Source organism: Acinonyx jubatus, chromosome B1, assembly GCF_027475565.1.
Source record: "Acinonyx jubatus isolate Ajub_Pintada_27869175 chromosome B1, VMU_Ajub_asm_v1.0, whole genome shotgun sequence".
Classification (NCBI taxonomy): domain Eukaryota; kingdom Metazoa; phylum Chordata; class Mammalia; order Carnivora; family Felidae; genus Acinonyx; species Acinonyx jubatus.
This window is the reverse complement of record NC_069382.1, coordinates 20,756,421-20,784,401: the sequence shown is the minus strand read 5'-3', so window position 1 is coordinate 20,784,401 and position 27,981 is coordinate 20,756,421. Positions and strand designations below refer to the sequence as shown.

General features: G+C 38.1%; 1 protein-coding gene and 1 pseudogene across 5 annotated transcripts in view; one reads left to right on the top strand and one right to left on the bottom strand.

Moving 5' to 3' along the window:
* MICU3 (mitochondrial calcium uptake family member 3) overlaps positions 1–27,981 on the top strand; it is a 110,418-nt gene that overhangs the window by 16,586 nt on the left and 65,851 nt on the right. Inside the window, exon 1 of one of the 5 annotated variants that reach the window (XM_053216354.1) lies at positions 12,799–13,349. The exons of the other annotated variants lie outside the window; for them this stretch is intronic. The gene's annotated coding sequence lies outside the window, so the exon portion shown is untranslated. Of the gene's footprint in view, positions 1–12,798; positions 13,350–27,981 lie in introns of those variants that run through there. 5 annotated transcript variants of the gene reach the window in all.
* LOC106972631 (chromobox protein homolog 1-like) lies at positions 11,172–12,688 on the bottom strand (annotated as a pseudogene).

Below are 27,981 nucleotides of genomic sequence, written 5' to 3'. Positions count from 1 at the left end.
ACCTGAGCCGAAATCAAAAGTTGGATGCTTAACCGACTGAGCCACCCAGGTGCCCCTGAAGTACCATTTCTTATTAATTAGATTGATAAAATTAAAAACACTGACAATAACTTTTGGCAACAAAAATTCTCATACTCTTGGTAGGAATACAAATCTTTGGAAAATAGGTTAACATTATATAGTAAATTGGAGAGTCACATGTCTAATAACTCAGAAATTCTATTTAGGTATAAACTCTTGAGAAATGGAAACCTGTGCACAAGGAGACATGTTTAACAGTTTTTTACATGTCCCCAACACCTCAGTTTTTAATGCCACAACAGCTACTTGAAAATGTGTTTCTCTCTACCTGCAGCACACCTCACTTTGCCCTGTCTCAAGTGAATGACCTCCATTTTTCACAGAGGAAATGATCTATTAGAAGTAAATTTGCTCATTTATCACTTCTTCACAACTAAATATGCCTTTATCTGTCCCTCACTTCTAGTTCAACAGGAATGAAGGAAACTTCCTGCGAAACTAAAGAAAGTTTACAGTCCATGATTTTTCTCCAGCTGTACCCAGTAGCCCAAGAGGTGGAATGATAATGTATAATTCTGTCCTTGAGTTTTGAAGTTGGGAGTCAGACAGCTTTGAGGCTAAATTATTAGAGGGGGCCATCTCCTTGAATGTTGAAGTTCTCTCTGACATGATTTGGAGTGATGGGGAAAATCATGAGTTAGGTTTTAGAGTCCTCTTTAATAAGTGAGTAGGAATGCCTACAGGCTGCCATTGACAAGGTGGTAAATGACAGAACCAGGGCATATCTGCCTCCATCAGTATTAGTGACTCAGAACTTATTTGCCAGATATTAGTGCCTAAGTGAAGTTGGTGGCAGAGAAGAGCAGAGAGCCTTTGTCCTCTCAATGACAAAATACATGAACAAACAAACAAAAAAACAAAATTGATAGAAGACAGGCGACCAGATTCATTTAGTTCCATAAGAATGTTAAACTCCTGGGAGTATGTTTAAGGCAAAGTTTTACTGATTAAGGAAGATTCTTGAAAATGAAAATATTCCACCCTTGGCCACATAAAATCCTTGGATAGCTTCTCCTTAATTTGTAGAATATATCACATTTGTAATGTACCCTTCTCCAAAAAGAAATACTAGAATATCTAATTATAAACTTTCATTTTCTGTTTCTTGTCAAGACATTCACATCGTCTCCAAGATTTAGGATCAATTTAATATACAGAATTGTATTCAAATATGATCTTATTAGGGTAAGCTAGTTTATACTAACAAGTAGACTTTCAGGTTTCAGTGGATTAACCCAAATAAAAGCTTATTTATTGTTTATGTAATATTTCTAGGGTTGTGTGTAGGTTGATAGAAGTCTCCTGTATGTGGCTCACCTTCACGCAGTCATTCCGAGATGTAGATTGATAGTGACTCTACCATCTTCAACAAGTGGCTGCTAAGGTTCCCCAGAGTGTCAACAAATGAGTTAACCAAAAAGGTGGTGGTAGTGGTTGTTGGTGGTGGTGGTGGAGCATAGAGGAATACGCAGGGACAGTTTCACGGGCCAGGCCTGGAAGTGGCACGTGTCACTTCTAAACTGAGTCAGATGGGTCATATCTAAGTGCCAGAGATCCTGGGAAATGTACTCTAGCTGTATGCCTAGGAAGAAGGATTAATGACTTCATTAATATAATTAATATATATTTGTACCACCAATTACTTCAAACTTTTTAATTCTCATTATAGGAACTGATAGCTCCTCAAGTTTAAATGGAATTTTAATTGAAAGTATGTATATTAAATATCACAATGTTAGGTGTAGATTTTATGTTGTCCTCAGGTAATCTGAGTAAATTGCAGTCTGCAAAAATAAATGTCACTGCATTGATGAAACCTAAATAGTAAAGGAGAATCTGCCTCCCTACCTCAAGCCTTACAAGTTTCCTTGTGGTAGGAGAAATTAGTTGGCTTAATATTTACAACCACCACCTCTTTGAACGTGATCTGGAGCCACTTTCCAGGTGTATACTTCATAATGTGCTAGAAATTTATGAGCCTGCTATGGTTCCTGCAAAGAAACACTGCATAGTTCTGAATTTGGGGATAGCGAAGAACTTACTCTGTTTCCTTGAGCATCAGCCTTTTACTCTTTCTTCATAGGCAACTTTCTAGATGGGAATATTTAAACTTTCTCCTAGATTATGAAACTGAATCTCGTATAATACTCTCTAAGTATAAGACCTTGAGAATGAAGTTAGAAACTATGTATTCATTATGTCTTTAAAAATGTTTATAGGGGCGCCTGGGTGGTGCAGTCGGTTAAGCGTCCAACTTCAGCCAGGTCACTATCTCGCGGTCCGTGGGTTCGAGCCCCACGTCGGGCTCTGGGCTGATGGCTCAGAGCCTGGAGCCTGTTTCCGATTCTGTGTCTCCCTCTCTCTCTGCCCCTCCCCCGTTCATGCTCTGTCTTTCTCTGTCCCAAAAATAAATAAAAAACATTGAAAAAAAAATTTTAAATAAATAAATAAATAAATAAATAAATAAATAAATAAATAAATAAATAAATAAATTTAAAAAAATGTTTATATCTCCAGGCACCTGGGTTGCTGTTGGTTAAGCATCCGACTTCAGCTCAGGTCATGATCTCATGGTTCGTGATTTCAAGCCCCATATCAGGCTCTGTGCTGACAGCTCAGAGCCTGGAGCATGCTTCAGATTCTTTGTCTCCCCTGTCTCTGCCTCTCTACTGCTCACACTCGAAAATAAATAAACATTTTTAAAAATTGGGTTCAGTTTTAATGTTCTGCCACAGTCTGTCTTTGTAACAGTAACTGAGTCATTTAACCTTTCAGGGTTATCACTCTTCTTGAATGTCATAGGAATCTATGACTTCTATGAAATGTCATAGATAGCATGATTGATTTGAATTTGTAAGGCCCATTTGAGCTGTATAGTTCTTTAATCTTAACATCACTCTATTCTTCTTAATATTTTGATTATTACTAGTAGTTGCTTTAATCTTGTTCCCATCTTTTAATCTCTCTAAACTTCATTTTTTGAAGTTTTTATTTTTATTCCGTTAATTAACATGCTATATTAATGTTTCAGGTGTACATAGCAATTCAACATTCCATACATTACCTGGTGCTCATCACAGCAAATGCACTCCTTAATCCCTATCACCAATTTCACCTGCACCCCTGCCTACCTCCCCTCTGGGAACCAGCAGTTTGTTCTCCAAAATTAAGAGTCTGTTTCTTGATTTATCTCTCTCTTTCTATTTTTTCCCTTTGCTTGTTTGTTTTGTTTATTAAATAACACATATAAGTGAGATCATGTGGTATTTGTCTTTCTCTGACTTATTTCACTTAGCATTATACCCTCTAGCTCTGTCCATATCACTGCAAATGGCAAGATTCCATTTGGCTGAACAATATTCCATTGTATATATGTTTTAAATCCGTTTTATAAATTAAAACATTAGTTTATAAACTTTGTCCCAGATAATGCTTTTTAAGCTTTTATTCTTATTTATTCAAGGGACATTTAAGTTCTCTCAGAAAATAAAATGCCAGTGTGTTGGGAATAAACTGCCAAAACTAAGTCATATTATACAAACTTGCTAATCCTTTTCAATAATAATTTCTACAGTTGAAAAATTGAATTGTTTTTAAGATTTTATACATTTAGTGCTTTTTTCTTATTCTCTTTTTGAAGTTGCTTTTGCTAAATTTAAAAGGTATGTAAATATTGTACAGTTGACCCCTGAACAATTCAGGGGTATGGGTACCAACCTCCTGTGCAGTCAAAATTCTACATATAACTTTTGACTCCTTCCAAACTTAATACCCTACTGTTTACCAGAAGCCTTACTGATAATATAAATAGTTGATTAACACATATTTTGTATGTGATATGTATTATGTGCAAATATTATAATATGCATACACTTTATTCTGACAACAAGGTAAGCTAGAGAAAAAATGTTACTAACAAGATCATAAGGACCTGGGGAAGATGGTGGCGTAGGAGGACACTGGGCTCTCTGTGTCCTGCTGATCGCTTAGATTCCACCCACATCAGCCTAAATAACCCAGAAAACTACCAGAAGACTAGCAGAATGGACTCACTGGAGAAAGCGTAGACAAGAGGCCCATGGAAGACGGTAGGAAGGGCAGAGAGATAGTGCATGCTACAAGGACTGGCAGGAGGGAGCCGGGGTGGTGGAGGGGCAGCCTACCCGGCAAGACAGACCCCCAAAGTCTGGCTTGCAAAAACAGAGGGGCTGGACTCCATGAGTTCTGACAGCCAGCGGGACTTAACATCTGGAATGTTAAAAGTCAATAGCTCTGCTCTCAGCGGGGAGGGCGAGAGGACACCGGGAGGGAGAGTTGTTGAGCCCTGGAAGACAGAGCTCAGCTCGTCAGGGAATAAAGGGGCTGGTAAGTACCATTTCCCTCTCCCATACCCCAGCCGAAATCCCAAAGGGAACCAGTTCCCATCACCAAACTTGCTTGCACCGTGCAAACGCCCAATGCTGTGCTTCTGTGGATCCATCCCTCCGATGGGCCTACCTCTTTCCCGGTGCTGCAGGGCCCCTCCCACAGGGGGCCGCCAGGGGCAAAGCGAGCTAAGCCTGCCCCTCCCGCCCCTGTGCACCTTGCGAATCTACCCTGGCTAATATGCCAAATCCCATTGAAGCAACACCACAAGTCTGGCAGTGTACAGGTAGCCCAGGCATGGGCCACACCACTCCACAGTGAGTCCTGCCCCTAGGAAAAGGGAAGATAAGGTACTCACCAGTCTGACTGTGGCCCAGCAGTGGGCTGGGGGCAGACATCCAGTCTGACTGCAGCCCTGCCCACCAACACAAGTTACTCCAGACAGCACAGGGGAAGTGCCCTGCACTTTGGAGCCACCCCAGGGACTACCCAAAATGAGGAAACGGAAGAACTCTCCTCAAAAGAAACTCCAGGAAGTAGCAACAACTAATGAATTGATCAAAAACGATTTAAGCAATATAATGGAACAAGAATTTAGAATAATAGTCATAAAGTTAATCGCTGGGCTTGAAAAAAGCATAGAGGACAGCAGAGAATCTATTGCTACAGAGATCAAGGGACTAAGAAATAGTCATGAGGAGCTAAAAAATGCTATAAATAAGGTGCAAAATAAAATGGAGGCGGCCATAGCACAGGTTGAAGAAACAGAGGAGAGAATAGGTGAATTAGAAGATAAAATTATGGAAAAAGAGGAAGGTGACAAAAAGATAAAAAAATCCAGAAGTATTAGGGGAGAATTAGAGAACTAAGTGATGCAATCAAATGGAACAATATCCGTATCATAGGAATTACAGAGGAAGAAGAAGTGAGAGAAAGGGGCTGAAGGTGTACTTGAACAAATCATAGCTGAGAAGTTCCCTGATCTGGAGAAGGAAACAGGCATTGAAATCCAGGAGGCACACAGAACTCCCTTCAGAGGTAACTTGAATCGATCTTCTGCACGACATATCATACTGAAACTGGCAAAATACAAGGATAAAGAGAGAATTCTGAAAGTAGCTAGGGATAAACAGGCTCTGACTTACAAAGGGAGACACATAAGAGTAGTGGCAGACCTATCTACTGAAACTTGGCAAGCCAGAAAGGAACTGCAGGAAATCTTCAATGTGATGAACAGAAAAAAATATACAGCTGAGAATCCTTTATCCAGCAAGTCTGTCATTCAGAATAGGAGAGATAAAGGTTTTCCCAGACAAAAACTGAAGGAATTCATCACCACTAAACCAACTCTACAAGAGATCCTAAGGGGGATTCTGTGAGTGAAATGTTGCAAGGACCACAAAGTACCAGAGACATCACTGCAAGCATGAAACCTACAGACATCACAATGACTCTAAACCCTTATCTTCCAATAATAGCAATGAATGTAAATGGACTAAATGTTCCAACCAAAAGACATATGGTATCAGAATGGATAAAAAAACAAGACCCATCTATTTGCTGTCTACAAGAGACTCATTTTAGACCTGAGGACACCTTCAGATTGAAAGTGAGGGGATGGAGAACTATCTATCATGCTACTGGAAGTCAAAAGAAAGCTGGAGTAGCCATACTTGTATCAGACAACTAGACTTTACATTAAAGGTTGTAATGAGATGAAGAAGGGGCATTATATAATAATTAAGGGTCTATCCATCTGGAAGAGCTAACAATTATAAATGTCTATGCACCAAATACAGGAGTCCCCAAATATATAAAACAATCACAAACGTAGGCAACCTTATTGATAAGAATCTGGTAACTGCAGGGGACTTTAATACCCCTCTTACAACAATGGGTAGATCATCTAGACACAGAATCAATAAAGAAACAAGGGCCCTGAATGATAACATTGGATCAGATGGATTTGACATATATATATAGAACTCTGCATCCCATAGCAACAGAATATACTTTCTTCTCGAGTGCACGTTCAGTATTCTCCAAGATAGATCACATACTGGGTCACACAACAGCCCTTAATAAGTATAAAAGAGATCATACCATGCACGCTTTCAGACCACAATGCTATGAAACTTGAAATCAACCACAGGAAGAGTCTGGAAAACCTCCAAAAGCATGGAGATTAAAGAACACCCTACTAAAGAATGAATGGGTCAACCAGGCAATTAGAGAAGAAATGTAAAAATACATGAAAACAAATGAAAATGTAAATCCAACAATCCAAACGCTTTGGGATGCAGCAAAGGCAGACCTGAGAGGAAAATACATTGCAATCCAGGCCTATCTCAAGAAACAAGAAAAATCCCAAATCAAAAATCTAACACCTAAAGGAAATAGAAGGAGAACAGCAGATACCCCAAACCCAGCAGAAGAAAAGAAATAATAAATATCAGAGCAGAAACAAACAATGTAGAATCTAAAAAAACTGTAGAGCAGATCAATGAAACCAAGAGTTGGTTTTTTGAAAAAATGAACATAATTGATAAACCTCTAGCCAGGCTTTTCAAAAAGAAAAGGGAGATGACCCAAATAGATAAAATCATGAATGAAAATGGAATTATTACAACCAATCCCTCAGAAATACAAGCAGTAATCAGGGAATACTATGAAAAACTATATGCCAACAAACTGGACAACCTGGAAGAAACGGACAAATTCCAAGCACCCACACACTTCCAAAACTCAAACAGGAAGAAATAGAAAACTTGAACAGACCCATAACCGGCAAAGAAATTGAATAAGTTATCAAAAATCTCCCAACAAATAAGAGTCCAGGACCAGATGGCTTCCCAGGTGAATTCTACCAACATTTAAAGCAGAGATAATACCTATCCTTCTCAAGCTATTCCAGAAAACAGAAAGTGAAGGAAAACTTCCAGACTCATTCTGTGAAGCCAGCGTTACTTTGATTACCAAACCAGACAGAGACCCAGCAAAAAAAAAGAGAACTACAGGCCAATATCCCTGATGAATATGGATGCAAAAATTCTCAGTAAGATACTAGCAAATCGAATTCAACAGCATATAAAATGAATTATTCACCATGATGAAGTGGAATTCATTCCTGGGCTGCAGGGCTGGTTCAACATTTGCAAATCAATCAATGTGATACATCACATTAATAAAAGAAAAGAACCATATGATCCTGTCAATCGATGCAGAAAAGGCACTTGACAAAATTCAGCATCCTTTCTTAATAAAAACCCTCGAGAAAGTCGGGATAGAAGGAACATACTTAAAGATCATAAAAGCCATTTATGAAAAGCCCACAGCTAACATCACCTCAATGGGGAAAAACTGAGAGCTTTCCCTCTGAGAGCAGGGAGATGACAGGGATGTCCACTCTCACCGCTGTGGTTTAACATAGTGTTGGAAGTTCTAGCATCAGCAATCAGACAACAAAAGGAAATCAAAAGCATCCAAATTGGCAAAGATGAAGTCAAGCTTTCACTTTTTGCAGATGACATGATATTATACATGGAAAATCCAATAGACTCCACCAAAAGTCTGCTAGAACTGATACATGAATTCAGCAAAGTTGCAGGATAGAAAATCAATGTACGGAAATCAGTTGCATTCTTATACACTAACAATGAAGCAACAGAAAGACAAATAAAGAAACTGATCCCATTCACAATTGCACCAAGGAGCATAAAATACCTAGGAATAAATCTAACCAAAGACGTAAAAGATCTGTATGCTGAAAACTATAGAAAGCTTATGAAGGAAATTGAAGAAGATATAAAGAAATGGAAAGACATTCCCTGCTCATGGATTGGAAGAATAAATATTGTCAAAATGTCAATACTACCCAAAGCAATCTACACATTCAATGCAATCCCAATCAAAATTGCACCAGCATTGTTCTTGAAGCTAGAGCAAGTAATCCTAAAATTTGTATGGAACCACAAAAGACCCCGAATAGCCAAAGTAATTTTGAAGAAGAAGATCAAAGCAGGAGGCATCACAATCCCAGACTTTAGCCTCTACTACAAAGCTGTCATCATCAAGACAGCATGGTATTGGCACAAAAACAGACACATAGACCAATGGAATAGAATAGAGACTCCAGAATTGGACCCACAAAAGTATGGCCAACTAATCTTTGACAAAGCAGGAAAGAATATCCAATGGAAAAAAGTCTCTTTAACAAGTGGTACTGGGAGAACTAGACAGCAACATGCAGAAGAATTTGAAACTAGACCACTTTCTTACACCATTCACAAAAATAAACTCAAAATGGATAAAGAACCTGAATATGAGACAGGAAACCATCAAAACCCTAGAGGAGAAGCAGGAAAAAACCTCTCTGACCTCAGCCACAGCAATTTCTTACTTGACACATCTCCAAAGGCAAGGGAATTAAAAGCAAAAATGAGCTATTGGGACCTCATCAAGATAAAAAGCTTCTGCACTACAAAGGAAACAACAAAACTAAAAGGCACCCAATGGAATGGGAAAAGATATTTGCAAATGACATATCAGACAAAGTGCTAGTATCCAAAATCTATAAAGAACTCACCAAAAACTCCACACCCGAAAAACAAATAATCCAGTGAAGAAATGGGCAGAAAACATGAATAGACATCCAGATGGCCAACAGGTACATGAAAAGGTGCTCAACGTCACCCCTCATTAGGGAAATACAAATCAAAACCACACTGAGATACCACCTCATGCAGGTCAGAGTGGCTAAAATGAACAAATCAGGAGACTCTAGATGCTGGAGAGGATTTGGAGAAACGGGAACCCTCTTGCACTGCTGGTGGGAATGCAAACTGCTGCAGCCAGTCTGCAAAACAGTGTGGAGGTTCCTGAAAAAATTAAAAATAGATCTACCCTATGACCCAGCAATTGCACTGCTAGGAATTTACCCAAGGGATACAGGAGTACTGATGCATAGGGGCACTTGTACCCAAATGTTTATAGCAGCACTTTCAACAATAGCCAGATTATGAAAAGAGCCTAAATGTCCATCAACTGATGAATGGATAGAGAAATTGTGGTTTATGTACACAATGGAATACTACTTGGCAATGAGAAAGAATGAAATATGGCCTTTTGTAGCAACATGGATGGAACTAGAGATTGTTACACTAAGTGAAATAAGTCATACAGAGAAAGACAGATACCATATGTTTTCACTCTTATCTGGATCCTGAGAAACTTAACAGAAGACCATGGGGGTGGGGAAGGGAAGAAAAAAAAGTTAGGGAGGGAAGCAAACCATAAGAGACTCTTAAAAACTGAGAACAAACTGAGGGTTGATGGGGGGTGGGAGGGAAGGGAAGGTGGGTGATGGGCATTGAGGAAGGCACCTGTTGGGATGAGCAGTGGGTGTTGGATGGAGACCAATTTGACAATAATCTTCATAATAATAAAAAAAAAGATCATAAGGCAGAGAAAATACATTTACAGTGCTATTTCAGAAAAAAAAAAATCTGTGTATTGGTGAACCTGTGTTCAGGTGTGAACTGTATATCCCACCACTCGGAATTAATAATTGTTAACATTTTGATATTTTTTCTAGTTTTCTTTCAGAGATAACTACCGTCTATGTGTGCTACCTTTTTTAATGGCAATATTGAGGAACATTGGCCTCTAATAGAGTTTCTCTTCACTTTTTTTTTAATAAACCTATAGTTTTAAGACAAAACCTGACAATGTGGTAGGAAGTTTACATTTAAACAAAGTTTTCAAGGAAGCCTAACACATGCCTAGAAAGATTTTATAATGGATTTTTAGGTGCAGGTCTAGACTGTGTCAAGAACTAATGGATCTCATGATTGAAGACAGCTTTTCAGGTATCAGGTAATTCTTAGGATTAGAAAAAGTCTTGTTTTGTGTTGTAAAGTGAACCACTGTGCCAGTGTGAATGTTTAATGTCCTGAGACCAGGGCTTTTGAAATCATTCAACTTTTAAAGTGCTTCTGTGAACTTGTGCTGTCAGTGCTGCGACCAGCGGCTTTAGGGTTCAAAATTCAAGTAACAGAGAGGCTCCAAGACTCTTCCATTCTGAGAGCATGGGCCTTTCTTTCCCTACTTTCCCACTTTCTATACCACTTCTTTCTCTCCCCAAGTGCCTTGGCCAGTGGCTCGGATGAACAAGCTGCTATTTATAACTTTATAATTGAAAAAGAAGCGTGTTGTCAACATTAAGAGTTAGCACTGCTAAGACAGAACAGTGGGCCTGTATGTGCTCCGATAGAAGACTTTCCCTCCTCAACCAGTTTCCATCCCACAAGTGGCAGCTGGTGATTTATTAACTCACTTAGTTCTTTCCTGGGAATAGCATTAAGCTCAGGAAAGGAACACCTTGGGTGATAAGTTTCAGGCATTTTAAATAGTTTCTTATAGTCCTCATTTAGGTCACTGGTGACATTTTTCTTTTAAGATAAAATATTCTGGACGTAGAACAAAATCATCATTAAGTTGTTCTTTCCGTTGTGACACCATTTTCCCAGTCAGGCCCCAAATTTTAATAGAAATGATCCTACCTATCTCCCTTCGTACTCCATCCCTTGTACCCACAAATTACATACCAGTGATTACCAAAAACTACACTACACACACGCTACACTGTAAAAATGCAGCGTTAGCACTTTGGGGAAGCAGGCTGTGGGGTGTGGAGATGGTCTTTGAAGATCTACAGTATCTTTTGCTGTCCCACACACCCATTCTGCAGGTTTTGTCCTTCCTGAAAGGCCTTCTGCTTTTCTCAGCAAAACCCAGAATGAGCTGCCTTGCACTACTTCTCCCCCTTCCCCTCCACTGGGATGGGTGTGCAAACTACATGGCGTGGACGGGCTTTACTTGGGCTGCTGTAGAGCACAGCACACTGTGCTGACTCTTCAAAGGACATCCTCTCAAGCCACTCCTGTGGTGTCAAGGCAAGTAGAACTCCCTCCTCCCCACTTGAAGCCTGCAGTCAGGTATGACAGGGGCCGGTACTCGGGAGAGTGCATTCTTGTCATCTCTTTGCCACCATCCTCTGAAAGGCAGGAATGCCACATCAGCCTTTCCTCAGAGAAGGGTATGACCCCCTCCCCCCTGCTGTGGGCACTTGACATTGGCTTCCTTGGTGGGGACCAGGTCGTCCTTATCAGATTTTTTCCATTTCATCAGGAACATGAGTTCTCCGCTGGAGTCTGTAGCTCCAGTAATCTGCTCCATCCAGCTCCAAACCACTGGCAAAGTCCCATGGCTTTTCTGACTCTTCTTTCTTCTTCTTTGCTTTGTTCTCTGCCTTATTTTCAGAGCCAGAGTCAATTTTGTGCTTGCCTTCCTCTGATTTATCTGTCCCATGTACTGTTTTCTGTGACTGTAGAAACTGGGCATTGAGGTCAGGGCAGTCCGGGTTGTCTTCTGACTCCCATGTGTTGTCCTCCTCTCAGGACCCCTTGCACTTCAGGAGTATCCCCTTTGCCTTTTCCACTCCATGTTTGGGAACCTTTTACACCCACGAATTCTTCCCCCTCTTCTAGCACCTCCTCCTCTTTCTTCTTAATTGGTTTCTTCCCCACAGTGCCCGCCAGCTTTCTGGTCTAAAGGGTGATGCTGCTCAGAGCTGTGCCCAAGAGCATGAGAGGAAACTTTGCCACACTGGTGGTGTGTCAGGCCGGTGGGGAAAGTGGCCTCCAGAAAAGAAACAAATCTCTTCACTTTTTAAAGCTTGTTTTTGTCTTAGCAATAGAAACAAAGGTCAATACAACATGATGGTTGAGATGTAGTCTTTGGAGTCAGAATACCTAGATTTGAATCTCAAGTCTTTCACTGCAGAACCTTGCCAAAGCTAATTAAGTTTACATGCGTATGCCTCACTTTCCTCATCTGTAAAGTAGGGATAGTAATAGTACCTACATTACAGAATTATTAAGAGAGCTTAAAATGGTCAGGCACATAGGAAGGTCTTGCTATGTGTTAACTTTTTCTTTTTTTTTTTTAATGTAATTAGATAGCGACTTTGTGTGTGGATAGCAGCACGGTTACTATGTCAGGTAACCTTCAGATCTACCCTTCATTGCCCTGCTTGTACTGCTGGTGTTGGAACTTGCCAACATTTCTTTTTTGCCAGTAGAGCTTGCAGCAGGGAACTGTAGAAGTGGTTTCTTTCTCGGACACTGGCATACCTGTCTTCTTGTTCCTGGGGCAGCACCGTGAAACACCCAGTGATACTCATCTTCAAGCTGTTCTATGCCAGGGGCCAGTCAGAAGATGGAAACCACATGGTAATTTGAATGCATAACGTTCAATATGAAGAATTATTAACTGTTTATGATAGGAAAGCTACTGAGAAGGAATCAAAATTCAAAAGAATATTCTAGGGCCAAGAGAGAGAACCCAAGGAAAAAACAAACTTGGAAGGGCAGCTGCCTCCCCAGGTTGGGATTTAGGCCTCGTGAGAAAAAGTGTGTTCACAGCAAGAGCTTTTCCGCAGTGGCTGGGCTGAGGCTGGCAGACAGGGAGATACCAGCTAGAACTGGCAACCTGGAAGTCACCTGCTGGTGTGCCCTTGGGCCAGTGTTGGCAGACAGGGAACCATGTGGTGGAATGTGCTTGCAGGAGATCTCCCACTGGGATGCAAATAGGCCAAGGCTGGTTGGTGGGCAGGGAACTTGAAGTTGTGACTGGTAAGCGGGGAACCCCTCCACAGGGATCTAGGTAGGCCAAAGACTCTAGGACTGATCTTACTTAATGTTCGCTTGTTTGTTTGTTTGTTTATAAAGGATCTGACAGAGAGGGTTCCTCCCAACTCAGATCTCCCAGTATTCGAGTTCCTCCAGAATAAAATGCCAGCTTGAGGGAAATGATCTGCCAGAACATTTTTAAGACCTGTATAAGTGAGTAGAGAAAAAGGGCCGATGAGTCACTCTGTGGTTGGTGTTCTGGACCGAATGTTTGTGTCCCCCCGAAATTTATATGTTAAAACTCTAGCCCCTCGTGTGGCTGTATTTGGAAATAGCATCTCTAAGAAAGTCATAAGGTTAAATGAGGTCATAAGGGTAGGCTCCTGGTCTGATAGGATAAGTGTCCTTATAAGAAGAGACACAAAGGGAGGGAGCTCACTCACACTTTCTGAGTGTGCCCACACACCGAGGACAGACCATGTGAGGATACCGGAAGAAGGTGACCATCTGCCATCCAGAAAGACTTCTCACCAGAAACTTTCTGTGCTGGCACCTCAATCTTGGACTTCTAGCTTCCAAAACTACGGGAAAATGAATTTCTGTTTAAGCCGTCCAGTCTGTGGTATTTTGTTATGGCAGCCTGAGCTAACCAATACAACTGGGTAAGTTCAAGGTGATTCATTTAGGGTAAAATAGTACAGACTATTAATGGTGTGTTATGTTCATTTCTTTGATTGCAACCTAGAAAAACTATCTTAGAGTCATGTAGCCAGGCCTAGAAGACAGTGGCTTAGTGCACAGCTAGAGATTTTGTCATTAAGGGTCAGCCATCACTCTTAGGAAATAAATGAAATACCTACCACATACCGTATAATCTAGATGTTTGGAAACTGAGCCAGAAAAACTGAGAGAAAGGTGCTAGAGTAGGAGGCAGATGGGAGCCTCAAGGAAATACCAGGCCATCGGAATAGTTTTATCATCTTGAAATATTTAGAAACTTCCAACTTACAGTGCCACAGAGGCACTTGACACGGCAAACTTTACTCATGGGGCTGAGCTGCCCTAAGACTATTTCTGGACCCTGCTGATTAACAGAGGATTCTCGATGAACTGTTTCTGTTGGCCAGGGGAGAAGGAATTGTTCTCGTGTAGTTTTCATTTGTCTTTGTAATTTGTGGAGCTAGTGTTTATTTGTCCATTTGTCAGTTGAAAATGCTAAGGTTCAGAGAGCTTATTTTTCCTAAGGTTACCTAACTGGGAAGTGGTGAACATAGGCCTGAAGGAGTACAAAACAATGCACTTTTATTCCAGTGTGCCAAGCTGTCTAGAGTAGAAAGAAGAACACTGGATTTGGTCCTAGACTCGGTTGCTATCTCTATGCTTGAGGAAGGTTTCTCTAAACAAAGCTAGTAACTCTTGTCTAAAATTGGGCCAATAATATATGTGCTGTTTGCTTTTGAAAAAACAATACTCCATTCCACAACTTTTTCTAAAGTCTGTGTGTGTGTGTATTTCTTTAAAGCGTGAATTTTGTTTCTCTTTTTTACCCATTCTTTCTTAACTTGGTTTATTTCACCCACTTAGGTGTCCTCTGAATCTTACTATAGTGCCACCTCTTTTTTTTCCCTTTTTTGAGAGAGAGAGGGAGGGAGGGAAGGAGGGAGAGCAGAAACAGGGGAGAAGGGTAGAGGGGAAGTGAGAGAATTTTTTTTTAATTTTTTTAAGTGTTTAATTTTGAGAGAGAGAGGGAGCATGAGCAGGGGAGGGGGAGAGAGAGAGACAGAAAGACAGACACAGAATCTGAAGAAGGATCCAGGCTCTGAGCTATCAGCACAGAGCCCAGTACAGGGCTTGAACTCACGAACCGCAAGTACATGACCTGAGCTGAAGTGGGATGTTTAACCGACTGAGCCAGCCAGGTGCCCTGAGAGGGAGAGAATCTTAAGCAGGCTCCATGCTCATTGCGGACCCTAATGTGGGGCTCTGTCCCCACAACCCAGGAATCATGACCTGAGCCGAAATCAAAAGTTGGTCACTCAACTGACTGAGCCATCCTGGCACCCCAGTGTACTATCACCTCTTAATCTACCATATCCTTTTTTAGTAGCTATACACTACTGCATTATTTAACTATTATCTCACTCATGGAAATTTTGATTGTTTCTATTTTTTCAATATCAGAAACATTGCTACAGTGAATATCAGGTTTCTTTGTAGACACACATGTTAAATTGCTAGGTCCATCGCTACTAAATTTTAATAGCAACTATTGAATTGTTCTTCAAAATGGTTGCATCCAAATATACTTCATCCCGATCGTCATGAACTTCTAGTGTCCCCTTTACTTAATATTATCAAATTTGATTGTTTCCAATTCGAGTGTGAAAAAATGATTTGCCATGATTGTTACAAATTACATTTCTAAAAAAAAGTTCCATTTCTGTGATTACTGGTGACGTAGAGAATTTTTTTGTTTATAGTTTCCTGGGAATTGCCTTCTAATATCTTCACCAATTTTTGTTTTTTATTGACTTCTAGGACATGGCAAAATTTAAATCCTGTTCCTACTTTATAGGTCATAAATGTTTTCTCTCATCTCAGGCCTTTAAAATATATTTACAGACCTATAAACTTAAACACATATATCATTTTCTTCGTAACACATATGTGACCATACTGTCCCTATTGTTCTTGCCTTTTAGACTGATATTATATTAAGACATTATTATATCGATAAATCATAGATCTCTGATTCTTATCTTATATTTAGGTGCTATTCCAAACTATGGATATAATGTAATTTATGTTTAATATTGTTTATTTCATTTTCAGTGCTTTTTAAAAATCAGATTTGATAGGGGTTTATTTTATTGGTCTTTTCAAATAATACTTTTTAAAATTAAATTTATTTACTGTTTTATTGTTTTACTTCTGCTTTTATCTTTAGTAATTATTCCCTTCTATTTTCTTCAAATTTATCTTAATTTATTTTTTGGCTTATTGTATTGAATACATAGTTTATTTACTTTAAATTCTTATTTTAAATTCTTACTTTAAATACATTTAAGGTTATTAATTTTCCCCTGTCAGTAATGGCTTTGACCAAATTACACAGATTGTTAATTGTAAATCCCTAAGTGTCATTTATTTTCAAAAAGCTTGTAATCTCAGTTTTAATTTCTTTTTTAACCCAAGAATTGCCCAATTGTGTAATAGTATATCTTAAATTTCCCAAAGTGGTCTTTTTTATGTTGTTTTTTTTGCTAATAACTTTTAGCATTTTTCCATATGAGGGAAGGAATAAAACTTGAATGATTTTTTAAAATGACATATATCCAACTTACAAAAATATAGTACATAGATAATATAATGTATAGCTATACATGCACTGACAGCTTAAAAAATAAACTGTTAGCATATATACCTCTGTCATAATTCTCTCTTCCCCAAAGAGATAACCACTGTTCTAAACTTGATTTTTATCATTCTTGTGCAAGTTTTCATAATATTATTATAAGTGAATGTACCCTTGAATAATATATACTGATTTTATAGTATCTTTTTCTAGTTTGTATTTTTACTTAGTATTATCTTTAAAAACCTTATCTGTATTGATACAGGTACTCCTGGTAAATTTATTTTTCCTATTCTCTAATAGTCTATGAATATTTCATTGAGCCTATATAACTTCCACATTTTTATCTTATTGATATTTTTATGAAGAATAATATATGATCAGTTTATATATTTTGTTTATTAAAAACAAATAAACATCTTATTTGTTTTGTTACACAAATTTTTTTCTTACATGATTTTGTGATTTGACCTATCCATTTCTAGTAGAGATTTGTTGACATCTCAGCCATGATTGTGAATTGGTCAAATTGCATTTTTCTACCAGGTTTTCCATTATAGAATTTTAAACTATTTTGCCTTATGTGTGTAATAGCTTCTTGGTGAATTTTTCTTTGCCCCATTTAATGCTTTTGGCCCTTAATTTTGTGCATTTTCAAGAATTCTTGACAATGTTTAATTCTGGCTCTTGTAAGGAACATTTATATGACTTCTTAAAAATACAATGTGAGAGTTGCTTTTTTTTTTTTTTTACTGTTTATTTATTTTTGAGAGAGACAGAGACAGAATGTGAGCAGGGGTGGGACGGAGAGAGAGGGAGACACAGAATCTGAAGCAGGCTCCAGGCTCTGAGCTGTCAACGCAGAACCCGACGTGGGCCTGGAACTCATGAACCATGAGATGGTGACCTGAGCTGATGTTGGATGCTTAACTGACTAAGCCACCCAGGTGCCCCAAGAGTTGCTCTTTTTTTTTTTTTTTTTTTTTTTTTTAATTTTTTTTTTCAACGTTTATTTATTTTTGGGACAGAGAGAGACAGAGCATGAACGGGGGAGGGGCAGAGATAGAGGGAGACACAGAATCGGAAACAGGCTCCAGGCTCTGAGCCATCAGCCCAGAGCCTGACGCGGGGCTCGAACTCACGGACCGCGAGATGGTGACCTGGCTGAAGTCGGACGCTTAACCGACTGTGCCACCCAGGCGCCCCAAGAGTTGCTCTTTTTTAATGAGAGTTTAACTCACCTATATTCATTGACATATTTGCATCTGTTTTTGCTGTATTACATGAGCATGTATAATTTTTTTCTCTTATGCCCTGACATTGTATTAGTCCTTTTTTTTGATTCTTTTCTCTCACTCTAGTGACTTGAAAATTATACATCCTAATTCTAGTGTTCAAGTGGTTACACATGCTTTTTGTTTTGTGTATTCATTTTTGAGAGAGAGAGAGAGAGGTAACAGGAAAGGGGCAGAGAGAGAGGGAGAGAAAGAGAATACCAAACAGGCTTCACACTTTCAGCACAGAGCCCGATGTGGGGCTCGAACTCACAAACTGTGAGATCATGACAGGAGCCGAAATCAAGAATCAGATGCTTAACTGACTAAGCCATCCAGGTGCCCCGGTTACAGATACATTTAACAGAAATTTTTAATTTATATATCTGAAATTTGAGGATATGTCCATATCAAAAAATTTCCCATTCCACAAAAGACAAATTATTGAACATATTTTACTGTATTGCCTTCCCAACAGCACAGTTTTGAAGTCAATTACATTGTTAATACCAGCTGATTATTGAGTTTTTAATATTATGTTTTAATTTTTAAAGGAATCCTTATTTAACAATTATAATAAGTTTTATAACCACATTCATCCATTCATTTATTTAGCAAATATTGGAGAACCTGCTACAGGCCAGAGACTCTTGTAGGCTTTGGAGAGGCAGAAGTTTACCACTATAAACAAATTCCTGCCTTTGTGGAATTTATATTAATTCAGAAGGGTACATGTAAAAATTTTGGATTTGTTAGTGTATTTATAATATGTAAAAACTAGATGAGATCATCAAGGGGGTAATCACAGATTTTAAAAAGAGATGAGGTCCAAGGACTTGCAGAGAAACGCCAAGAAGGAACTGCCAGAGGAGTAAAAGGAAAATCAGGAGAGTGGTATCTTGGAAACTGAGACAGTTATTTCAAGGAAAAAAGAGATATCAACTGTGTCAGATGCTGTAAGATGAGAACTGAGAATTGGCCTTTGGATTTAGCGACAAAGAGGTCATTGACGCCCTTGGTAAACAGTTTAGTGGAGTGGTAGAGGGAGGAACCTGCTGAAGTAGAGGAAGTCAGAGACAGGAAATGAATGCAGGAGAGAAGGTGGGGAAGAAGGGAAGGGTAGCTAAATGGAGAAGTGGGGCAGGAAGCCTGCTAAGACGGAGGAATACCAACATGTGTATGCTGGAGGGAAGTACCCAGTAGTAGAAAAATAGTGAGTTAGGTGGGCAGGGCAAGGGAGGTATTGCTGGAGCAAAGGCCTGGAATAGACCGAAAGAGACGCGATGTAGGCGGTAAACCACGACGCGTATGGCCTCGTTAGAGACATGCCTTACTTGCATCATCCTCCTATCAATCGTCCTCAAAATACTGAGACAATATTTGTGAAAGTGCTTTGTAAACTTGTAAAGAACCTTAAAATGTACGCTACTATAACTACACGTAGAGACTTTAAGTGGTCAGTTGCCTTTTTTTTTTTTTTAATTTTATAACTTTGTTTGTTTGATCTCGGCCCAGGAAATACTGTTGGCTGGTCTTCAGCTGTGTGTACTTCCACATGGACACACGTACCTAGCATCAAAACATTTCACCTAGAGTACTTTGGGATTTTCCCACACTGGGAATTTGATACTTAACCTTTCGACCACCCAACAAGCAAAGAAAATATTACCCCTTTTATCTTCTTAGAAGCTTTTAAATGAGCCTCAAGCCATTTGAGAAAGCCAAGTGTAGTACTTCCATGAACATCTCTTTAGCCAGAATAAAAATAGATGTGAATAAAATTTCATGATTCTTATCCTAAAAAATATAAAATAAAAGTCTAAATTTAAAAGAGCTTTGCTGTTTGGTGTTTTATGAAAATGTTAGTACAGTTGCCAGTATCAGGTGCGACCTAATAACAAATACTCAGCCTTCTACATGAAATCAAATAAATGCTTAATCATTCTTTATTTTTAAAAATTAGTATTGATTTGATTTAACATCAAACAGTTTTTTAAAGAAACTAATAAGGATGAGTAATCAAACTAATTTTGGTTAATACAAATGGTTTTTATTTTTCCTTCCATTTTTCATTCTCATGGCTCTGTTTCTCACTGCTAAAAGGTAATACATTATACAGTGTTTAGATAATTGATATAATTGTTTCAAGTTACCTCTTTAGGGTATTATCAGCTTGTAGGCATCAGTTTCTCTAATTGTCAAGTAGTGAATCCTTTATCTGGCATTTAATCTTGCCTCCCTGGGAAAATCAGACGTTACCACAGGGTACATTTTCAAATTGCTGACCTGAAGTAACATGAGACTGTGCCTTGGCAGTGAACCTTCCCTTTCTGTTATTCATTGGAAGGATAATGATGTACTCTGTTGCCTGCAGGCCCTTGTTTCACTACCTTAAGAAGTAACATCTAAGTACTAGCTGCAGAGGTCTGAGTTTGGAAATTCCAAAGAAGATAATTGCATCGACAGAATATTTTTATTTCTTTTGGAAAGATGAGGTAATTAAAAAATGTAACTTTTATCATTTCTGCCACTTCTTAAACCACTCATCTTGCCCATGTCAACATGACTCAGACATTCCACGAAGCTACCTAAAAGTGATCATTATTTGTTTTTATGAATACATTATGTATTTCATTTTATAGGTGTGTTTGAAATTTTTATTTCCATGTAGACTCTCCCATTTTTATAAGTAGGAAAACTGAGATTAAAATGTAGCTCACAATTTTTCAGTAAGACCAAAAAGACAAAGCTTTCTAGAGCTAGAAAAATAATTCCCTGAATGTTTTTAGCAAACTTGAAAAGAATATTTAGCAATTCCCATAAAATAATTTCCTAGGAGGTATAAAATATAATTTCCTAGGAGGAATAAAATGAGAAGGCAAATTTAAATTCTTTTACCTTCAGGTATCTCTGATTTCATTTTTCTGCTCTGTGGCTTTGCACTTACAAATAAGGTAGCTTGTGTGGCCAACCCTGAGGTCCGTGCTTGGGTAGTTTTCAGTAGCAGTTTTACAAGATCTTTTTGACACGAAAAATTCAATTATCTTCACAAAATTTGCCATATCTAAAACTTGTGCAGTGATGCCTTCCCTTAAACTTAAAATGTCTATATTTTCCTTGGCCCGCATGAAGCCAAGAAATCGTAATTGTATTAGGTTTAATACAGTAAATATTTGTCAAAGTCACATATGCTGTAGTTTCATTATTTTGAAGTTTGATGATACTTTATTTTCAGAGTGAATTTTACTATATTAATGAAAGAAAGTTGTTAGAATTTAAAACGTGTATGTGTGTGGGGGGGTTTTCAGGCATTTTTTTTTCTGTTGCTTAGACTTTCGATTTAGAGTTTTTTATTTTGATATTTTGAGTATATTTTATTTTTAGGTTTTTTATTTTGATATTTTGAGTATAGCGATCTGTTACCAAATTTAGTTTAGGAATAACTCAGTTTTAGAATTGCAGAGCAAAAATTTGAAGACCATTATATTTTTCCCTGTAGATCATTCAGTTCAGATTTTGTAAAGTAAACTGTAGGACAGTAATTACTTTTTGGCCTCCCATAGATGATGCGGGGAGATCTGTGGAGGGGAAGCACAAAGCATCTGTTTACACTCAGCAGCTCCCACCATCGAGAATGGAGGATCAGACCCAGTGCTTTCTTAACCTCGCTGCAGTGTTTTGTGAAAAGGTCAGAGATACATAAAAATTTTGCTAAATTTGGAAATACAGAGCTAGGGAGAGTACACATGCAAACATTAAACTTCAAGCCAGTAGTGGCTGTGTCTAAGACTTTGGGAAGAGATACAGAATGCAGGAGATGAAATGTGTGGAACCGTCAACCTAAGTCAATCACAGCAGTTTAGTGTCCTGCAAAATTGATAAAGGTGATTTGGAAGTGTTCCCTCCCCTGAGGCTTCCAGTCCTACAGAAGTGGCTTGTTCTAGAAGTGAATCTCTCCAAGTCTTTGTTAAACGTACATATAATTCTAATATTTTTCTCCCTTGTCCTTTATATCCTATGAGTTGTTGTTGTTGTTACTCCAAGTTGGTATGACAGACTGCAGGCTGTTGACCATAATCTCTTTTCTTCCCCCAAAATAGTTAGGGTTGTGGATGCCCAGTTCTTTTGTTTTGTTTTGTTTTGTTTCTTCTTCATTTTCCTTCATCTCTTAACACTTAAGTGTGGCCATGTGACTAAGTTCTCTTCAACTGAATGTGAGCACAAGTGATTTATACCACTTCTAGGCTTGGCCAAGAAAAGTTTCTCACATGAACTTCTTGCATACAACCCCCCACCCCCTCCCGCACCTCAGGTGATAATGACGTCATCTTTAGTCTCTGAATCAGAGTTCCCTGATCCCATCCCCAACCCTGGTCCTGAGCTCTTATGAGAGTAATGAACACACTTCTGTTGTGTTTGAGCCATTACATTTGAAGAATGTAGCCTATCCTATCTTACACAGAAGAGAAAGGATTGATTGGTGAAGGCTTTGATCACTGAGAAGGGAGGAAATGATTATTTTTTGATGAAAGTGGATTAATTTTGTCAGCTGGACTGGTCTCCTATATTCTTCTCATATGAAAGCTCACCTAACTAGACACCTATTAGGTTTACCCTGACCACAGACGCTAAGACAAAGGAGCTTAATGGCTAATTGGCCACTTTTGACTTTATTAATGGAAGTGATCTCTATGATTTAATTCTAGGCTTATGGATTCCTATCTTATACCCCAGTGGCCTTATGCCAATTTTCTGGGGACTAAATTTCTTCTTTCTGAATCCAGGTTTCTCTTAACTTGGTCTCCTCATCTCTTCTTTAAATAATGGCCTTAGGCCAATTTGCCTGCTGCTTGAATCTGCCTGTGTCACCTGTATTCCTGGCTGATACCACAGTCTGGGTCTTGTACTTAGTTCAGGATTATGCCAAATAAATCATATGCTCTATTTCCCTTACCTTTTCTGTTCTGGCTTCTCTTCCCTCCACTGCTGTACCCTCCTTTTTAGTCCTTCATGTAGCAAAAAGGGTAACCTACCAAATTTGAGCATCTTCTAAATCATATTTGTATTTGTGTTTTTGTCCAACAATTACCACATACTTCTATGTTATAACTACCAGTATTCATTCAAACTGTAAAAGCTATATTCTCATCTCCCTGGCCTTCCCTAATCCATATACTGTTAAAAATTTCACCAGATGTACTGTCCATTTGTTTTTATTCCTATAATCAAAAGTTAGAATAATTTGTGAGTTTCATTAACCCTTTGTGGAAAGATATTATAGGAGCAAAAATTATTCTTTATTGTAGAAAAGAATTGGTAATACGCACTGAAAAACGCTAAGTGAAGTAATAGGCAGCTGGTAACGTTGCAATTAGAGTTGACCCTTAAATAACACAGAGGTTAGGGACACCACTGCCACCCCCAGCTGAAAGTCCCTATGTAACTTTTGACTCCTCCAAAAACTTAACTACTAATAACCTACTGTTGATTGGAAGACCTTGCCAATAACATAAGCAGGGGATTAACGCACATTTTGTGTATTATATGTATTACAAAGTGAGCTAGAGAAAATGTTAAAATCATAAAGAAGAGAATGTACACTTACAGAGCTGTACTGTATTTATTTTTAAAAATTGTGTAAGTGGATGTGTGCGGTTCAAACCTGTATTGTTCAAGAGTCAAGTGTACTTTAAAATTTTAAGTATGTGGAACCATTTTAAAATCCAAATATGCAGTTTTTTATATGTTGTAGTCACTTGGGAGGGGTGCCTGAAAATTGAGTGTTCTACATTTTAAGACTCAAGCCACAAATTATTTTTGCCTGCATCCCTACTTAAGAAGATATTCATTTAACCAGAATTTTTACTCTATTAAAATAATAAAATGAAAAATCTCATGTGTCTTCTTATTACAACAACTAAACTTAAGCATTCACCAGCATTAGTTTTAAAGATATGTTTGAACAACTTTTAAAAAACAGACACCCATAGGGGCACCTGGGTGGCTCATTCGGTTTAGCATCCGGCTTGGCTCAGGTCATGATCTCATGGGTCCTGAGTTTGAGCCACATGTCCAGCTGTATGCTAATAGCTTGGAGCTTGCACCCTTTTTCGGATTCCATGTCTCCCTCTCTCTCTGCCCCTCCCCTGCTTGTGCTCTGTCTCTCTCTCTCTCTCAAAAATAAAAAAAAAAAACCATAAAAAACAAACCAGATACCCATAAATTATGCCATACCTTTCTCACTAAAACTTTAGAGTATCTTTTTTTTTTAATGTTTATTTTTTAGACAGAGAGAGACAGCATGAGCAGGGGAGGGGCAGAGAGAGACACACAGAATCCGAAGCAAGCTCCAGGCTCTGAGCTGTCAGCACAGAGCCCGACGTGGGGCTCACACCCACAAACCGCGAGATCATGACCTGAGCTGAGGTGGAACGTTCATCTGATTGAGCCACTCAGGCGCCCCTAGAGTATCTTTTATCATCTCTGTCTGGATTCCTAGTTTGGAATCAGAAGCTTCTCTTTTGATTGTGTCCTTGTTTACCACCTGAGCCAGACTCAGTCAGTATTCCTTTGCTAAGGAATCACGTTTTCATCCACAAGCGTATATTTGTTTATTTCCACAATCATCATTTACCAAGCCTCTTAGATGTGCCAGGCATTATGTTAAACACTGGTTAAGTCCTTATAAACATAAGAACTACTCTTCCTCTCAAGGAATTCATGGTTAAATGGCAGAGACAGATATGTAAACAGATCATTGCAACTCAGTAGGAATGGGGGAAAGGAGTGCAAGTACCAGACCAGGGATGTATAAAGAAAATAACTAGGATTTCTTGAAAGTATAGTATTGACTCTCAGGGAACTCTCAACACTCTCACTGTTGTCAGAATTTCAGACATGTTATTACAAGGGATGTGATTAATTAGGACTGATTTGGTGCAGTATCTTAGGAGAGAGGGCATGGCAGCAGAAGTTTTCTGGCAGGTATCCTTTCTGAGAGTCTGAGCTGAAGAATCACATAGACCATTTGATATGGAGCAAAGATTCATCTTCTTGGTAATAGCTGCAAAAGTATCAGGACTCACTTCCAGAGAAATTGAAAAGCTGAACAGGAAGCTGAAGCTAATTGAAAATACTATTGGAGCTGACTAGAGCTCAGAGACTATTATAGTTCCCAGGTACAGAGTGAAATTAGACTCATTGTTGTTTCTATGAACAGGTTAGGACCAGATGTTGGTTACTTATTAGCTTAGTTGGTTCCATGAGGTAGTGGCAGTAGACAGCCATGTTGCTAACTAGCAGATCTCTATAGCAGACACGAAAATGAAGCATCAAGGAGACCTGATAAAGTAGCAGTTTAACACCAAGTACTGAGGTGGGGATAAGCATGCATTGTAATCCCAGGGGAACTACTGAAGTATTCAGGAAAAGGTCTCAGGCGCAGGTTGGCAGGAACGCAAGTACTGAAAGTGGAAATAAGGGATGCGTTCTGATAATAGGAAGGAAATCGGAAGCTCAGTTCTTGCTTCCAGAACAGAAGAGACACCACCATCCAAATCTTCAAGGTACAAATAATATTAATTATATTTAATCTCCAAGAATTTTTTATTAGAACAAATTTTTGAAATCGATAATTAATGAGCTATATACTTCACAGGTTGATGTGCTCCTTACTGCCTAACAAAAATTATGTTTCAGTCTCCCTGGATTTAAGAGCTTCTTCATTGGGTCTGCTGATACCAGCAGCTATCTTTCACCTGATGTATTCCACCTTACAATAAGCCATTTACAAGAGGCATCTCCAGGAAAGATGGAACATGGAAACTTTGTGTTGAACTTTATATTGTGTCTACTTTGAAGAAATCATTTCGTAGAAGCATACCAGTCTGCAGCTCTGTGTATGCTTCTGCTACCCTCCAGCTTCTTGGAGAGGCCATTTCCCTTATAGCCATTATAAACTTGAGGGTTTTCTCTACAGTACTCCTTAGCAATGTAAAGGCTATCACTTCCTCAATTTCCCAAATGTGTGTTTTTTAGTTTGGCCATCAACCTACGGAAATGAAGAATTTTTCTTAAATGACCGTGACTTCTGTAACTCCTGTCAGTGTTTTCCCTGCAGTTCACAGATGGTCTAGTTATACTTTACCACTTTTGAAAGCTTATTTGTTAAGTACATAATATTGGATTGATAATAAAGATTTTCATTTTGGTAATGTTTTTACACCTAATGTTATATAATTCAGGTTTTTTGGTTTTCAGGTTAGTTTTTCCAATCGCCTTAGGTACATTATACTTATGAATGACTTTTTCTGTACTGGGAATTTGTGATGCAAAAGTATTATTTACTGAAACAGTACATGTTAATGAAAAATGTTTAGGTTAATTTTAAGCTTTAGGAATTAACTTTAAAAAGATATATTGGATTGAGATAAGCAAAAAAAGGTATTAAAGTAGATCAGCCAGTGAATACACATGTACTTAGCCTGTTCCTTGTAATATCAGGATTATCCATAGATTCACACCAATTGCTACAGGGAAATGGCTGTATTTGTTTTTTTAAATGCTCAGAACATTAACATGATACAAGATCATCATCATTTGTAAGCTAATAAGGCTTCCAAGAGGATTAGTAAACTGGTTTGAATATCATTTTTCCCTTTATTTATTGGTTCTTATTTTTGAATGTTTATAATAGTGATGTTAGAACTTAAAAAGGTTTAGATTTTCTAAACTTTAGAAAATTCAAAAGCAAAGCTGTATCTTTTAAAGGTCTGAGAGTTCTATCTCATATTTTGGGAATCTACTAATCTGAATCTGTCCCTTTCCTCTGAGTTTCTAGTAATTCATGGACCGCTGCTCCTTATCAACCTCCTAAACACTACAAAATTTAGTGTGGTTAGAACTGTACCACATTAAAAAAAAGAAAAAAATTACTAAATTCTTCGTCTGTGCCGTTAGGTCATTCATTAAGAAAATAGTCTGTTCATAAACTCTGGAGAAAGAAGCACATGGACAGTTGGAAGGTTTGAAAGTGATTAGACATATATGTATGTAAAACATGATCAAACTAAGATTATTCATATTTGACTCTAAAACAGTTTTAGATTAAGTGATCTTCCAGCTGATTATTTTATAATGAACTCATTTGCATATAGGAGGCACACAAGAAGTATCTATTGAATGAATGAATTTACATTAGCTCATTAGTTGATTTTAAATACTCATCTTGGAAACAAAATTGTTAAAAGATTATATAAATAATAGAGTTTTGTCCAATAACTTTTGAGTTTTTGTTTGAGGATTTCTGTTCATGCTTGTACTTGTCTAGCACATTTAAAATTTTTGTTTGGGGACTCATATTTATGCTTCTGTTTTGGTTTAAGAAAAACGGTAAAGAAGCAAGAAGACCAGATGATCTCTGGTCATGATGACCATTCTAATCCAAATACATTTATTTCCAGGGAGCATAGGAAAACAGGTAAACACCCATTGCTGATTTCAGGTAGACGATAATGATCAACATCAACAGCAGACATTGCATTTAGTGGCAATTCATTAGAAGCATTCTCTTCAAAACATGGCACAAGATAAGAATGCTTACTGTTACTGATAACTGTTCCACATCTTATTTAGAGATGTGGACCTCTCATAATTAAGGCAATGAAAATGACTATAAATATTAAAAAGGAAAAACTACCAACTGTCATTATTATGAAAGAATTTATTATTCTTTACTTAGAAAATCCAAGGAAAAAATTATTAAAATGAAGGAATTTAAAAAGGTAATTGGATACAGGGAAAATATACCAAAGTCAGTAGCTTTCCCATTCATTAGAAATAGCCAGTTGAAAATGTAACAGGAATAAAATGTTCCATTCACAATTCACAATTACATAGAAACTATAAAATGTACCAAAAATCCACCAAAGGTATTTAAAACTTATATGAAGAAAACTGCAAAACTTTACTGAGAGACATAGTTGAAGACCTGAATAAATAGATCTCCGTCTTCCCAGATGGGAAAAATCAAGTCTCCTAAGTTATACCAAAATTGAATGTCATCCCCAACAAAATGCTGGAGGTATTATTTAAATAGAACTTGACACATTGATTTCAAAGTTCAGTTAGAGGAGAAAATTGAGTATCAGTCACCATGAATATTTTTAAAATATTGATAATAAGATGAAATCTCACTTTACCTAATATCAAAGCATAA